This window comes from Onychostruthus taczanowskii, unplaced genomic scaffold (genome assembly GCF_017590055.1).
Source record: "Onychostruthus taczanowskii isolate IOZ18803 unplaced genomic scaffold, ASM1759005v1 scaffold13, whole genome shotgun sequence".
Lineage (NCBI taxonomy): Eukaryota > Metazoa > Chordata > Aves > Passeriformes > Passeridae > Onychostruthus > Onychostruthus taczanowskii.
In genome coordinates, this window is record NW_024498462.1 from 11,408,206 (window position 1) to 11,424,371 (window position 16,166).

Sequence of the window (16,166 nt, forward strand, 5' to 3'; positions counted from 1 at the left end):
AGCAGTTTCTAGGTTAGGAAAGGGAATTCTGTGAAACTTGTATGGGCTCTGGGAGATCCAAGACAAGGGAGGAGGGGGCACAGGGGTAGGAGCAGCAATGGAAAAAAGGATACAAGCAGTGCTAATCCTTTTTTCAGAACTGTGTATAAAATGATGGATCCATTCTGCTGCTTGAGGGACATAAATATCAGTTATTAAGACAATCAAGATTTGTTCCTTGCAATTACTTTTTAATAGAAACATGAATCTCAGTTAAAGCCAGATTTACGCTCACCCTTGCCTAACCCAGTGCCAAGATCCTTGATCCCAAATTATTTATGAAGTGGGGAAATCTGTCCTGCATGGAGTGTTTCTGCTTGAAATGGGCAATAGGTTCTTCCCAAAGGCCTTTGCACCTTTATTGCATAAAATAATCTGCTGCTGAAATGCATTTATAGGTGCAGCATACAGTTATTACAAAAGCAGTCAGCAATAAAACTTAAAGGTTTAGGGCAGAAATTGAATAAAAATGTCATTTCCAGTATGAACAGTGAAACTGAGACAGTGGGATCCCAGCAGGAGGATTTGGGCAAACACACTTCAGTGGGAAACACCCAGTGCCACCTTTCTAACAAAAACACCCCTGGATCACCCCCAAAACACCCTGAAAACACTCCCAGAAACACCTCAAAAACACCCCTGAAACACCCTAAAAGCACCCCAAAATCATGCTAGAAACATCCTGAAACCATCCCCAAAAACAGCCCCAAAACCATCCCAAAAATACCCCAGAAAACATCCCCAAAACACCCCTGAAACACATGTGAAAACACACCTGAAAACACCCCCAGAAACATCCCAAAATACCCCTGAAACATCCCCAAAAAACCTGCCAAAAACACCCTGAAAACATCCCTAAAAACCACCAAAACACCCCCAAAATCATGCTAAAAACCCCCAGAAAACACCCTGTAAAACATGCCCAAAATCTTGGTGTTCCTAAACCAAACACACAGCGGTTTCAGTGAAGGGCGGTGAAATCCCAGAGGCAGAAACAGAATTTTGGGAACAGTTCCCCCAGCCAGGAGCTGCAGGGAGCATCCTCACCCCCCTCATCCCACTGCCCAGCAGCTCCAACTCCCCCTTTCCCCAGGGATCTTCCTGGCAGACTCCAGGGCTTCTGCAAGAGCCTGGTGGCATTTACTGTGGGGGTTTTTCCCTTTTTTTTTCACTTTTCATTTTTGCAGTAATTTCTGCCCCTCCTCCCCATCGTGTCTTGAAGCATCACAAAAGATCCCACTTGGTTCTAACTAGAAATGATCTCTAAGTTAATTCAGCCACGGATTTGGGGGGTGGGAAAGCCAGAGCTCACTGGGATTGGGGTTTTGTGTTGGTCCAGAGTAAGGACCCCACGAGGGGAGTGACCCCCGTCCCCCCACCCTCCCCAGCCTCTTGTGCACTCCAACAGCTTCTGGTTTAGCCAAAAACCTGATTCACTCTTTTAATGAGTCTTTCAGAGTGTCAAAAGGCAAGTGAAAGCAAACTGAAACTCTTAGGGAAAAGTTTAATTTGGGCAGGGAATACAGGGATAACAAATTAATGTTTCCCTCCGAATGGAGCATGTGCAGGTTTGGCTCCAGGAAGCAGAAATCATTTTGCACACTAAAAGCAGCTGCAATCTTTTGAATTTCATATTCAGCAAATAATTCTGAATTGTTCAGGTCCTTTGACATTAACTTAAAATTAATTTTTAAGTAAATTGAGTGTAGTTTTATTTACAAGGCCAAGCTGCCTGCCGCTCCCAGCCCTGCTCAAGTGGGAGGAAAACCAACTTTCCACTGGTGTCAACTGGAATTTAAAGGAATTGGGACTCTGAATGCTCAGTGTGCTCCAGAGTGCTGCTCAGGATCGCATGAATCCCTTCTCTTTGAGGAGAAAAGCTGTCTGAATGTCACTCACACTGCCCTTTATTTTTATCCATTAGACAAACAAAATGAATGATCACATTTATGTGGAAAAAAAAGCAGACCCCACGGGCTATACGGCGTGAAAAGAACTCTTTCTGCCCAGCAAGATAATGCTTGAAAAGGTGAATGAAAAGATTTTAGCAAAGAGGAAAATGTCCCTGTAGGACCCTTCCTAATTCTGAGCTCTTCAGCAACGTCAGCCTCGCTAATCCATACCTAGCTGTGAGTTCAAATGAAAAATTCATTAACTTTGTGTCCTTTAATTTATTAGGTGTAGCAACACTCCTCATCAGGGGAAGGGCTGAAAGGAGGGGACAATCAGGGCGCTTTTATTCTCTTGGCAAACCCACGGGCTCACAAAGGGAGAGGACCCGTTTGGGAGGAATTACCCTCCCTAATTAGCGCTGGCTCTCGCCGGGGCCGAGCAAAGGGAAAATGGAAAATCTGCCATCAAAGCCCTGGAACAGCCACGGCCACAACCACGGCAGGGCCAGGCTGTGCTGGAGGCTCCTCCATCACCAGCTCATCCCACAGCGGTGCATAAAGAGGGAACAGGAACAGGAAAGGCTTTTTTACAGAGAATTAAAACCAAAAAGTAGATTTTCTGCAGCATGGTAGGACTGGATGCCGCTTCACATCCCTGCACTCACTGCTGATCCTCCCTATCCCTGGGTTATGGCAAACTGGAGAGGTTTTTCCCAGCAAACTGCCTGAGCTGGGATGCAGGAAGTGCAAAGAGGAAATATAGAGGGCGTTGAGTGATCACATCCATGGTGAAACCTGGGTAACAACTACTCCTGCCTTCCTCTCAGGCTGATAGGATTTGGTTTTATTCCCAGTAACACAATATTTTGTCCTTACATGACCCTCCCTGGTGTCCCTTCCCTCCCTCTTTGGAAAGGAATAAATAATTATCCTTATTTTCTGCCAGGAAGCACAGATAGTGAGCAGGGTGAGATGGACAGCAGCCAGGGCAGCAGAGCCGGGGGCCCAGGCCCCATTAACATTAATGCTTAATTAGTGTTTACATCTTCCAAGCAAAATGTAAACACGTATCTGCACCAGCCAGTGCCAGCTGTGATGGAGGCAGCGATGTTATCCAACAGCAATTTCCTCTCCTTTCAAAGGGGCATCTCCAGTAGGTAGGACCACAGAGCAGCATCTGAGTGGTGACACCTCGTGTTGTGCCCTACAAAGGACACAGCAGGGTCACATCACCAGTTCTGAGGTAAGACCAGCAAACATTTGGGCTGATGAGAAAGGGGAAGTCGTAGGAAAACAAAAAATCCTTGAAAAAAGCCCAGCCCCTCTGAGGATGCTGCAGCAGTCATCTATGATTTCAATTATGGAATTACAAACTGCCTTGATAGCCATATGGATATAAGCTTTGAAGCCAGGAATTATTGTTCTCCAAATTAATTGTTCTTTGCAACAGCAGAAAACTCTGAACAGCTGTAAAAAATGTTCACAATGAAATCCGAGCATAGTGGAGGTTAATCCGGGTTGAATTTTTTTACAGATATTAAAATGAATAAGAAGCTTATAAAATCAACTTCTTTTTCTCCCAAAGATGACAGAGATGCTCTGGCTGTTGGCCCTCCACCTCTCCAAGGTGATGCCCAGCTTACCCAGGCACAGAACACATCCCTCTCTCAGCACTTGCACCTTCCTGAGGCTGCTTCCAAACCTCTCCTTCCTCGTGGTCCAAGGTCTCCCACTCCAGGAATCCCACAGACAAACAGCTGGAGGAGAAAATCTCCTTCCTCGTGGTCCAAGGTCTCCCACTCCAGGGATCCCACACACAAACAGCTGGAGGAGAAAATCACACACTAAAAAACAAGTCCACAAATTCTCTCTGTCACTGATATCTCTAAAACCTCACAGGGGTGTTGGGACAGCAGATGTTTGTGGTTCCATGGGGGATGGATATGACAGGGACAGGATATTTCATGTCTAGCTGTCATCAAGGACTTTTTCCAATATTGGAAGTTAGGGCAGTGCAACATCACCTCCCCTACACCCTGAGAGTCACATTTGGGCTCCCTCCTTTGAATACTCCTGGAAGGAAGCCTCAGGGCTGGGGAAGGTGAGAAGTTTCTTGGGCAGTGGAGCTGAAAGGAGATGGTTTTCCTGGAGGGAGGAGCACAGGCACCCATTTGTCTCTCAGGCACTCTCAGCAGGCACTTGCCTTGCTGAAAATCAAATATGAATGTTGATTTTGTGCCAGAAACTGAGTCCCTCTGGAAAGGTGAAAACTACCAAGGAGAACAACCACAATCAATGCAAAAGCCAATATAATTGTAAACTAGGCATAAATGGCCATCAAAATACATCAATTCTATAAGGATGGGGGATATACAGGGTGTTAAGGCAGTTATTTAAAGAAGGAAGACTTTAAAAATGTGTGAAATTATCCCTGTGGTTGAAGACAACTCTCCCACAGTGTTTCCTAGAATGTGCATAACCTAAAACTGTAAGAACTACTCTGGTTGCCCAGCAAGAGCAAGAGCTCAGGTGAGCAGCACAGAGCTGGCAGGGCATCACAATTTGTTCTAAGAACAGTAAATAACACATCTTTAACAGCTTGATTCTCTCTTATTTTGTGGCAGAGTTCAAGTTTTGGTGCTGTGATGAGGAAAGGAGCACCTGAAATGAACAGCATCACCCTGGCTTAGTCACTTTTAGTGACTTTTCTTCAAATGCAGTCACAGATATAATAATGTGGAGGAATTCCTCTTGCCATTATGAACATATTGAAGACCCCAGGGCCCCCAGACCAGCCCCTGGTCTCTGAGTCAGGGCACGAGAGGGGCTGAAGGTGCAGGACTGTCCCTGCAGTGAGATCAGCGTCACCAGACTCATCTGCAGGTCAGTGCCACAGTTCCCAGTGAAGCACAAATCACAGGAATTGCTGTACAAATACACCATTATGAGTTTTTAGGATGTACTTACATTTTTTTTTTTTTCCAAAGCTTAGGTAGGAATTGAGCTCTGTGATTTCCCTCCATGCAGGGATGACTTTAGCACAGATCTGTCCCCGAGGCACAGAACGACAAGACTGACCTCAAAGTGCACATGGAAAATTACAAAACACACAAAAAATGGACATTTAACCTGGAAGAACAAAACAATGGGCAAACATTGCTGTCCAAAAATAACTAATTTTGTATTCCCTCACAGCCCAGCAGGTGATCAGTGCATTCCCCAAAGCAGGGCTCACCTGGGGAAGTTCAGGTGGCACCCACAGGCACAGCCCCGTGACCTGGATGCTCCCAGTAATTCCCAGTCCTGGGGAAGGAGCAGCCTGCAGTGACAGCAGGGAGGTACAAGAGGCTTCTCTTTGTGTGCCACACCAAGCTGGGCTGGAGCATGTGAGGGCACAAAGGGTGGAAGTTATTTGTTATGAAATAAACTTTGCAAAGGCTTAGCGAGACACCTTTGATGTTTCCAAAGAGCCCATCTGAGCTCAGTTTTGGAATAAAGTAGCCGGCTCAATGATATCTTAATTTCTTGAAGACAGTTGTTCAGTCTCTTTTCTATACTGTATGTTCCACATTAAGTCATTATCTATGCTGTTCACTCCATTAATTCTGCTAGTTTTATTAGCAAAGTTCTGCTGCCTGGTCCTGTAGCAGTGACAAGCATTTCTAAAAGCTAATCTGACAGATAATGACTCCATTAAGTGTTGAATACTAATTGGTTTACATCAGGGGCCTGAAATTAATTGATGTAAATAAATTAGCACCTGAGCATGCATCACCCCAGCTTTGGATTTTCCTAAATACCAATGATTTTTAAAGCTTGTATCTTCAGCAAAACGCAGTGGAATATAAACAGACAGGATGAGTAATTAAAATGTGGCAACAAAATAAGACTATCAAGATGAGCTTAACAAAGATTGTTTACCTATTGATGGAAAGGGTAGTGCCTGCCTGTACAGTCTGTTTACACTGCTCTGACTCCTGGAAAAGATACTTTTCTGACAGCTTCCCAAAGATATAATTATCATTTCTATAATAACAGTGACACTGACCCCCACACCATTACTAAGATTCAGTAAAGTTCTGTGATATGCAGGGAATGTGTCCTATTAATCACAACAAACACCTGCCCCCCTTTAAGAGTCAAGGCTTCAATTATGAAATCAAGGAATTAATACAAGTTATTTTGTTTTAAAAGGATAAAACCTCATTATAGTGGTGATTCGTCATTGGAGTGACACCAGTAGTGACTGATTCCTAAAGCCTGGGAGAGTGAGAGGGAGCCTGGGCTCCTTGAGCATGTCAAGAGCAGTCCATAGGTTAAAGACACCAACAAATGTGGTTTATTTTTATAAACAGATTTACTGTGTTCACTTGCAGCTTTATAAGCAAAATAAAATCTAATCTACAGCAATAAAAATCTGAGAAGGATTCACATGCCTTGGGAAAATGGATGTCATTTGGAGCAGTGAAGGAAGCTCAGCCCAGGACAATATGGAATCACAGAATTTTTTAGGTTGGAAAAGCCTTCTGAGATCATCCAGTCAAGTCATTAATCCGCCACTGAGCCATGTCCCAAAGTGCCACATCCACAGGGCTTTTGAGTCCCTCCAGGGATGGGGACTCTGCCCCTGCCCTGGGGAATCCTGCCAGGGCTGGCCAGCACTTCCCATGAAGAATATCTGGACAAGGAACCCCCTGAGCTCCATCTCCACCAGGGAACTCACCTGGATCTCTGCAGGGCTGCTGGGAAGCTTTGGGGCAACCCCTGAAGTTGGTCAGAAGACCCTCATTAAATCCAGTCTGCTTGGGATCAACTTCCTCACGAATCCATTGATCCCAGGTCGAGGCAATGATGATTTTTACGTGCACTGAAGAACCCTTGGTTTGACAGAGCTGTCATCACTGTGAAAACACCGAATTACTCAAAGCTATTCTGCAAAGGACAAGACCAAAATTCCTCCCCAAATACCCCACCCATCCCTGCCCTCTGGCAGTGGGAAGCCATTCCCTCTGTCCTGTCCCTCCATCCCTTGTCCCAAGTCCCTGCCCAGCTCTCCTGGAGCTGCTTTGGGCACTGGGAGGGCTCTGAGCTCTAATTTCAGGTAGAATTCCATGACTGAACACAGAAGGAGCTGTCGGGGACAGCCGGGATGCTCTGAAGCGCTCTGGGATGCTCCGTCCCCGGAGGGGCCCGGGCTGGTGCCGGAGCCGGAGCCGGGATCCCTGCGGCAGCCGGGATTGCCATTCCCTGTGTGCTCCGGGATTGCCATTCCCTGTGTGCTCCGGGATTGCCATTCCCTGTGTGCTCCGGGATTGCCATTCCCTGTGTGCTCCGGGATCGCCATTCCCTGTGTGCCCCGGGATTGCCATTCCTCTGTGCCCCGGGATCGTCACTCCCGCTGTGCCCCGGGATTGCCATTCCCTGTGTGCTCCGGGATTGCCATTCCCTGTGTGCCCCGGGATTGCCATTCCCGCTGTGTCCCGGGATTGTCATTCCCTGTACTCCGGGATTGCCATTCCCGCTGTGCTCCGGGATTGCCATTCCCTGTACTCCGGGGTTGCCACTCCCGCTGTGCTCCTTTCGGGATCCGCTTTGATCCAATGCCAAGCACCCGCCCATGGCAGTCGGGCAGCCCCAGCTCTGTGATAACAGCTCCAGTGTTCCTCTCCTCTGGCTCCCCCAGGGGCAGGGAGCACCAGGAATGGCTCATCCCACCTTCCAGAGGACTCCTGGCTGAGCCATTTGCCGCCACTCTGGCTCTGAGTTCAAGTTTATCAGCTTCCTTTCAATCCCTGAACCACTGCAGAATTCCCACCTGGACAAAACTGCCCCAGCCCCGGGTCCAGGTCCTGTCCTACACCAGAGAACCATTGCTGGTGTTTACATCACCAGCTGGGGATTTTTGGGGGGCTGGCACCCCCCCAGAGCACCTGACAGACAAGACATTCCCCCTGAGCATTGCTCAGACCCCCAAAGCTGAGCCGCAGGGAACAGGGGAGGGAAGTTCCCTGGAAAGCAGCTGTGATAAAAGCAGTCATTCCTTGGCTCCAGCACTCCAGAGATCCCTTCCAGAGCTTTAGTAATAAAGGTAAAAGACAAAAACTATTAACAATTGAGAAGAGATACAGGAGTGAACAAACCTTTTGCCACTTGTGGAGTAAAATACAGCTCCAAGTGATTAAATACCTTAAACATTTTAAAGTTTTTAAACATTGCCTTAAGCTGCATAAGAAGTCGGAAGGATTTAGTAATTCCATGTTCCCTGACACAGCCTTCCTTTGAAAGCTTTCACCCAAGAGTGTGGAAAACTGTGCCAAAGCATCATCTCTGGGAAAACTTCAGCCAGCATCCGCCATCATTCAGGTACTGGGCCCAAACCAGCAAACACCACTAAAATCCCAGATTAGTTTGGTTTGGAAGGACCTTAAAGCTCATCCAGCTCCACCCCCTGCCATGGCAGGGGCACCTTCCACTGTCCTGGGTGCTCCAAGCCCTGCTCAGCCTGTCCTTGGACACTTCCAGGGATTCAGATGGATTAAAAGTTTTTCCCCTTATAAAAAAACAGCAGAGCCCCTCAAACCTAAAGCAGCATCCTCGAGGTGGGGAGAGGTTTGGGTGTGGTCCATCCTCTTCTCCATCTTCAAATATCTTTTAGAGCAGCTTCTCTCTGACCTCACCTGTGCAAGGATTTTGATTCAGCCACCAGCAGAAGCTCTGGAAAATCATCAGGAGTTAACCAGGGAAAATTAATTACAGGAATAAAACTTCCTCGAGTCTCCTCATCAGTATTTAAGTATAATGACTATTTATTAGTCAGGGTAATGGACAACAGAGCTGAAAGGGTGCAGGTTTCCAGTAGTCACCATGCATATGCTTAATGAGAATTCAAAAGACATAATGAATTAGGATTCCCCTGTTGGGCACTGAGTATTTCTTCATTAAATTCTAATGAACTGGGAAGAGTATCAGGTTTGCTCATGCAGTGTAATTTCCCCCCTTTTTATGGTTATGTTTACATGCATTTAGTTAATCCTCATCATCCTTATGACAAAGAAGTGCTGAAAAAACAAGTTTGTCGGGAATGGAAGGAAGATAAATATGCAGAGGCAGAAGAGTCAGCAGCACAAATTGTGTGAAATAATAGAATTTGTGCTGTGCCCCACAGAGCCAATAGCTCCCAACCAGACATTGCTTTTTTGCTTTTTTTTTTTTTTTTTTTTTTTTTTTTTTTTTTTTTTTCCCCAACCAGACATTGCTTTTTTTTTTTTTTTTTTTCTTCAGGAATTGCAGGATGAGGTGAAATCTCATTTAGTAATAAGTTGATGGCAAAAGACGATGTGGTTTCATTGATAGGAAACCTTTAGGAAAAGAAAGGACCCATTCCTAAAAACACACCCAGCACATGACAGAGGGGTCAACGCAGATAAATCCAAATTGCTCATCACAGAACTGATGGCAAAAACAGCCCAGGGGGAAAAAAAAAAAATCCATCTCATTGAATGAGTGCTTCAAAGTGACCGTGCTGTCCCCAGGACAGTGCCCTGCACAGGAGGTGGCTGGGCTGGGCACCCCTGAACCAACCCAGAGGAACAATCCCAGGAGCCTGAGGTGGATTGTGGATTCTTCTGAGGAGCTCCCGTGGCTTTGGGAGCTGATATCTGCACATCCCCAGCTCCTACAAGTGAGTTCCTACAAGTCATTTCCTATAAGTACGTGCTTGTTACAGAGCAAGAAGCATAAAACCAATAATCTGCGCTGGCGTTAAGTCAAAAACTATTTTCAAAAGGGTAAGAGGGTTTGAAAGGGAGGATGAGAGCAGCTGCAGTAATCCCGTGGTGTCCTCATGCTTTTCCAGAATCGTGGCAAGCTGGAAATCCATTTGCAAGCCACTTGTGGTCCCTGTATCCCTGCTGGGGTCAGAGCCACCGCCCCAGCCGACCCCGGAGCCGTCCCAGCCCTGCTCCTCCTGTGGCTGCTCAGGTGACAGTGGCACCTGGAGGGGACAGGGCCAGGTCCCCGTGTGGTGGCACTGCCCCTGCAGACCCCAGCGTGTCCCCTTCCTCAGCACCTCCCACGGGGAAATCCAGGGGATTAGAACTCGTCATCTCCTCCCTGCCTGGTGGCAAGAGCAGCAAAGCAATTAGGCTGCTATGGCAATTTTATGGTGCTTAGAAAATTAATTAGCCACTTATTAATTAAAATTTGTCATTAATATTATTATTATTATTATCTTTTCTTTTAGTTCCTTCTCTTCTCGAGCTTAGTTTTTTTCTGTTTTGGGTGGGTTTTTTCCCCTTCTTCCTTTGTGTTTCTTGTTTGCTTCCCAGGATGGACACATCCCTCTGCAGCTCTCCAGCCACAGGGAGGCCCTGGATGGGGAGCTTGGATATTCAGGATGAATCTCCTGGAGCTGACAGAGCCCCACGATGTCCAGAGAGTGGACACAGCCCTGGCAGGGCACGTGCAGGACTTACCAGGGAAAGCCTTGGGATAAATCAGTGTTTAGGTCAAAGGACAAATTCTCTTTTTTTTAGAGATCTGGGATGTCTCAATTTTTTTAAGCAGAGGATGCAGATAAAGCCTGGCCCTGTGGAATCTTCCCAAAGAGGCAGTTTCTGGAGGATAATGTCGTTCAGAGGTTGAAAACCACAGCACTTGTTCTTTGTGGACACCAGCCAGGGATTTTTTTTGTTGTTGTTGCTTTTTGTTTGCTTGCTTGTTTTTTAGCTCCACATTGGGAATAATCTCCGAGAGACAGTTTCATAAAATTTTACATTAATTTAAGACCAAAGTGTATTTTATTTGTACCCTTGCCAGGATTTTGAAGTCTCCCTCCCAGGCTCCTGTCCTCTGTTAAAGCATCTCCAGAGACTCCTTTGATGCTCCTAGCATGAGAGATCCCACCACCCCACAACGCCAGAGATTGTCGGAGTTGGAAACTTTCCCAGAACAAGTTTGTTGGTTAAAGGGCTCTATTTGTGAAGAAATATGGCTCAGCCCACAGGGTCTTACCTTCAGTACTCTCACAATGTTGTCTCAGACACGTTAAGCAGCGTCACACTTGACACCCTCCTCTCTCCTGTAAGAGACACCAAAGAACTTTATTATTGCCAATAAAATTCCAACTGGGGCTCGGCGTGGCTCTGCCTGCTCTGTCCTCAGCTCTCCTGGAGTTTTACAGCCCACATTTGAGGCCAGGCAGGGCCATGGGCACGCCCTGGGTGATGTGACCCTGCGGTGGCTCCGGGACAGCACCACGGTGGCACTGGCAGTGACAATCCTGGGCACGGAGTGCCAGCCACGGCCTGGGCTCACCCCCAGCGGGTCAGGGACGGGATTCTGCCCTGCTCAGGTGGGATCCTGACCAGGCATCCCAAGAGAAAGGATGTGGAGTCCCACAGAGCCCAGGGAGCTGCTCCGAGGGTGGAGCCCCTCTGGAGCCAGGCTGGGAGAGCTGGGGGGGGCTCACCTGCAGAAAAGATCCAGGGACACCTGAGAGCCCTCCCAGAGCCTGAAGGGACTCCAGGAGAGCTGGAAAGGGACTGGGGACAAGGGATGGAGGGACAGGACGCAGGGAATGGCTTCCTACTGCCAGAGGGCAGGGATAGAGTAAATTTGCCACAGCCACCCGAGGGGCAGAGCGCTGAGTGACAGGGGCTGTCTGGGGCTGTGTTGGGGTGCAGGGGCTGTCTGGGGCTGTGTTGGGGTGCAGGGGCTGTCTGGGGGCTGTGTTGGGGTGCAGGGGCTGTCTGGGGGCTGAGTGAGTTGGGGTGCAGGGGGTACAGGGGGGAGAAGCTGTTCAGGACCAGTGCTAAGTGCAGGATCAGAGCTGAGGCGCTCAGCAGTGCCGGGTGCAGGGTTGGTGCTGGGGTGCAGGGCAGTTTTGGGGTGCAGTTTAGGGGCTCGCACCGATGCTGCGTCAGAGCAGTTTTGGGGTGTATTTTTGGGGTGCCGTTTCGGGGCACAGGGCAGTTTCGGAATGCAGTTTTGGGGTGCATTTTTGGGGTGCAGTTTCGGGGCACAGGGCAGTTTTGGGGTGCATTTTTGGGGTGCAGTTTCAGGGCACAGGGCAGTTTCGGGGTGCAGTTTCGGGGTGCATTTTTGGGGTGCAGTTTCGGGGTGCCGTTTCGGGGCACAGGTCAGTTTCGGGGTGCAGTTTCGGGGTGCAGTTTCGGGGTGCATTTTTGGGGTGCATTTTCAGGGTGCAGTTTCGGGGTGCATTTTTGGGGTGCAGTTTCGGGCTCCCCCTGTGCCGGGCCCGCAGCCCCGCCGCTCTCGGTGCAGCAGCGCCACCTGCAGCCGCTCCCGGGCACTGCACGGCGCTCCCGCCCCGCCCTCGGCGCCGCTTTCCCCGAAACGAACAGCACCGCTCTCTTCCTCCCTGTCTGCATCCTCCTCTTCCTCCCTGTCTGCATCCTCCTCTTCTTCCCTGTGCTCCATCCTCCTCTTCTTCCCTGTGTTCATCCTCCTCTTCTTCCTTGTGCTTCATCCTTCTCTTCCCTGTGCTGCATCCTTCTTTTTCCTATGCTCCATCCTCCTTCCCTGCGCTGTTGATGCCTCAGGTTTTAGCTTCTTCCCTGTGCTCATCCTTCTCTTCTTCCCTCTGTGCATCCTTCTCTTCCCTGTGCTGCATCCTTCTTTTTCCTATGCTCCATCCTCCTTCCCTGCGCTGTTGATGCCTCAGGTTTTAGCTTTTATATTGTTCAGACTCTGTGCTGCTTTAGTGTGTGGGTCTGGGCTTCACATGAGGGGATGCTGAGATCTCTGCACAGAGCAGGGACACAAAACAATTCCTGCTCCAGCTGGGCACCAAGGACAAATGATCCAAATCTCAGAGAGAAAAACAAGCAGGATGGGAGTGCAGGGGCTGAGCTGGAATTGGACACTGAACTGCAATGTGCACATGGAGCAGAGCTGATCCCAGGGAGAGACCCCGTGAGCGCTCGTGCATTTTGGGACCATTTGGGTTCATCTTGGGTGCAGCCCTGGCTGGGCTCTGGTGCTGCCCAAGGTGGATCCATGGAGGAGATCCTTTTAATAAATCCCTACTTTATTCTTTAGCTCCATCTAGCCTCTGTTCTAGGTCAGCCTTCACAAGGCATCACTGCATCCTTCTTTCTCCTGTGCTGCTCACGAGCTCTCTGGGATGTTCCCCAGGCTGGGGGAACCTCCAGACTGACTTTCCTGCCAGCTCTGACTGCCAATAACCCGATGACAAACCTACTCTGGGAGCATTTTCCCGGGATCTGAGGCTCTCCATGTCACACAACTGAGGCCCATGAGCCCGGAGCAGCCTCACACTGTGGCAGGGAAACAGCGTAAATTCAAACATTTAAACATTCTGCTTGGCAAAATCGTGTTAAAGCCCTGCTGTGATATCACAATCCAATATTGCTGTGGGTGACATTTGATGAACTCCTGCTAGATGTCATTCTAAGGTGAGCTAAGTGCTGTTAAAGCATTGAAGAATTCAACTTGCTGCTTACCAAAGTCACTCTAAAATATCTGTTACCTCACAAATCATTTGTATCTGCAAGCAATGACCTTTCTTTTCTATTAAAATGTCTTTTAAAGTTTCTAACCCCCTTTCCTTCAAATCCAAAGCCTTGTTCTTAAATAACAGCCAAAACTTGCCCAAAAGTTCCTGCCTTCACCCATGGCTCTGGGTGGTGACTGCCCAGTTTTACCCATTGCTCACTTGTGTCAGGACTTTTCCACTCTACATTGCTTAATAAATGAAATGTTTGGGTACAAGCTGAGCTCTGGGGGTTACAGCAGCTGTCCCTGGCCTGGGACCACTGGAAATGTCCTGGGGACATCTCCAGTGCCTGAAGGAATGTCCCAGCTGCCACCACCTTCCTCCTCTGTGCTGCAATTCTGAATTGCACCAAAGGTAGTAATAAAATAAGCCTTCCCTCCTGCAGCAGAAAAATTAAATTTGCAGTTATTACACCTTGACACAGACTCTGGTGGAAGAGTGGGTTCCACTTGTGTGAAGTGACTGTATTTCATATTGCTCTGGTTAATACCAATGTCTTTGGAGGTCATCAAACTCAACAGTTAAAAAAAAAAAAATTAATCTGAGAATTTACAGCAGTTAAATACAGCTAAATAATTAATGATGAGGAAATTGAACTTCCCATTGAGATTGGATTAGGAGCCAATGTGGGACACCAGTGCTGTAGAGCAACTTTCCCTGGGGAACCTCCCAGCAAAAATCAGCTCCTTTATTGCTTTCCATATCACTAATAAAATATGAAAGGAGAGAATACAATAATATTTTCATATCATATTAATGACCTTCAGAATGCAATCAGACTTGCAGCTCTGGCAGAGCAATTTGCTAACATAATATAAAACTGTTAATATGATATGAAGGTCACTGAGATGGTACAAAAATTAGTGTAAAGACAGCAACTAACCTGGGCCCTTCAGCAGCAGGAACAATTAACTTCCAACTTCATTTCTGCAACCTGCACCTCACGTGGCAGGGGCTGCTGGATCCCAGGCTGCTTCTTCACAGGCTTGGAGTTCACTTTTCTCCTTCTGAAGGGCTGGAAAATTACTTTTAAGAGGCCCTGCCATGCTGACCAAGTGCCTTGGAAGGTCCTTGGAAGGACATCACTGCAGCCCTGTAAAGCAGATTTCTTAAGAAGGTGGAAATCTCTAAAAGACCCAGTGGGAAAAGCTCAGGTTCCAGGGGATTTATGAGAAATAAAAGAACAATGATATTTTTAATGGAACAGAGCATTTAAAATGAAAATATTTCAATATTTTATTATTTTACTCCTGACTAAAGCTGTAATGTTTAGTTTTAGTAGTTTAAACATGAGAATGCCCAATAAAAAAAGTACTAAACAACTTTAAAATCAAGGATTTTTATATTATTTAAAAGAAAGGCCTACTCTGAAGCAGGAAAACTTTGCTTTTCACCATTCAGTTCCTGAAGCACTACAGAGCATGGAGCACAGGGAGCATGTTTAAATCATTCTTTTAGGGTCTCCTAAAACAAGGTCTAGATGGAGAGAGACTAAACTCTGCTCTTGATCCAGTGTAAACTTTTAGACCTCTTGTTCCAAGTCTGTCCATGGCTTAAAAGCCATCAGTGCAGGAGCACAAACTCCAGATTTCTCTCTGAAAATTCCCCAAATGTTCCCACATGGGAACACAGAACAGGGGAAAAGAATATAAAAATTACATGAAGCTTCTCCTGTGCTGGACTCCTCTTCCAGACCTTCCAAAACTTCTCTCCTCCCTGCAGCTCCCCTGAATTTCAGCACACACAATATCCTACAACAAGGCACTTGCAGCTTAACAGCTTGTTCTGTGTAAAGTCATCTTGTTTTATTAACTTTGGATAATTTGGATTCCTTTGATGCACCTATAAAGGACCTTCTCAAAAATTTCTGGGAGAACAAAAATATTTTTAATCAATATTCTGTCTAATTACACCATCATCACCATAACAAAGTGGTGATGGAACAGTCCCTGTGAAACCTCTTCTGAACAGCAGGAGTGGGTCAGACCATGGCTTTGTTTCCACAAAAACAGCTTTTCTGCAGGGCTTCAGCATCCTGAATGGCAAATTCAGCAAGGAAAAGAGTGTGGGAAGCCACTCTGCAGTGAGCAAGAGGGGAATCTCCTCCTGGAGGTCTTTTACTGCCTGAGCCAAAGCCCCTGGATATGTATTTTATACAGGGATTGATTGGTATTTAATTAACCTCCACTTTATGCCATAGTCAATCTTTAATTAAATGCATCCTTAAGCGTAGAATTTAGAGCATCACCAGAATGAGTTTAAGTGCAGAAAGGGATTTTATGTTTTCCTCATAAACAAGAGACATGGAAGGAAGGAAATTGCTGCTTGGAAGAAGGAGCCTCCTCAGCCAAAGACAAAACTCTTTGCAGGAGCCATTCCCCCAGAAGGAGACATCCCAAATTCCCACTGTGTGGGGATTTTTTGGGGGGGGAACCCAAAGCAGCAGCAAGGCTTGGAAGGAAGGAGACCCCCCCCCAGCTCCCCTGAGCTCTTTGGAGCCTCAGTTTTTTGTGCTGCCTTTGAAAAACAAAATCCAGGGGCAAAAACCAAAGGTATTATGGATGATTTTCTAATGTAAACAGCAGTGATTAATTTTAATATCTTAAGTAGGTAAATATTGTTTGAATAAGACCCAGCAGTGAAATGAACATCATCATTTTATAGTTTGCAACAAGAGCCTGTGTCTGCTTTCTCTA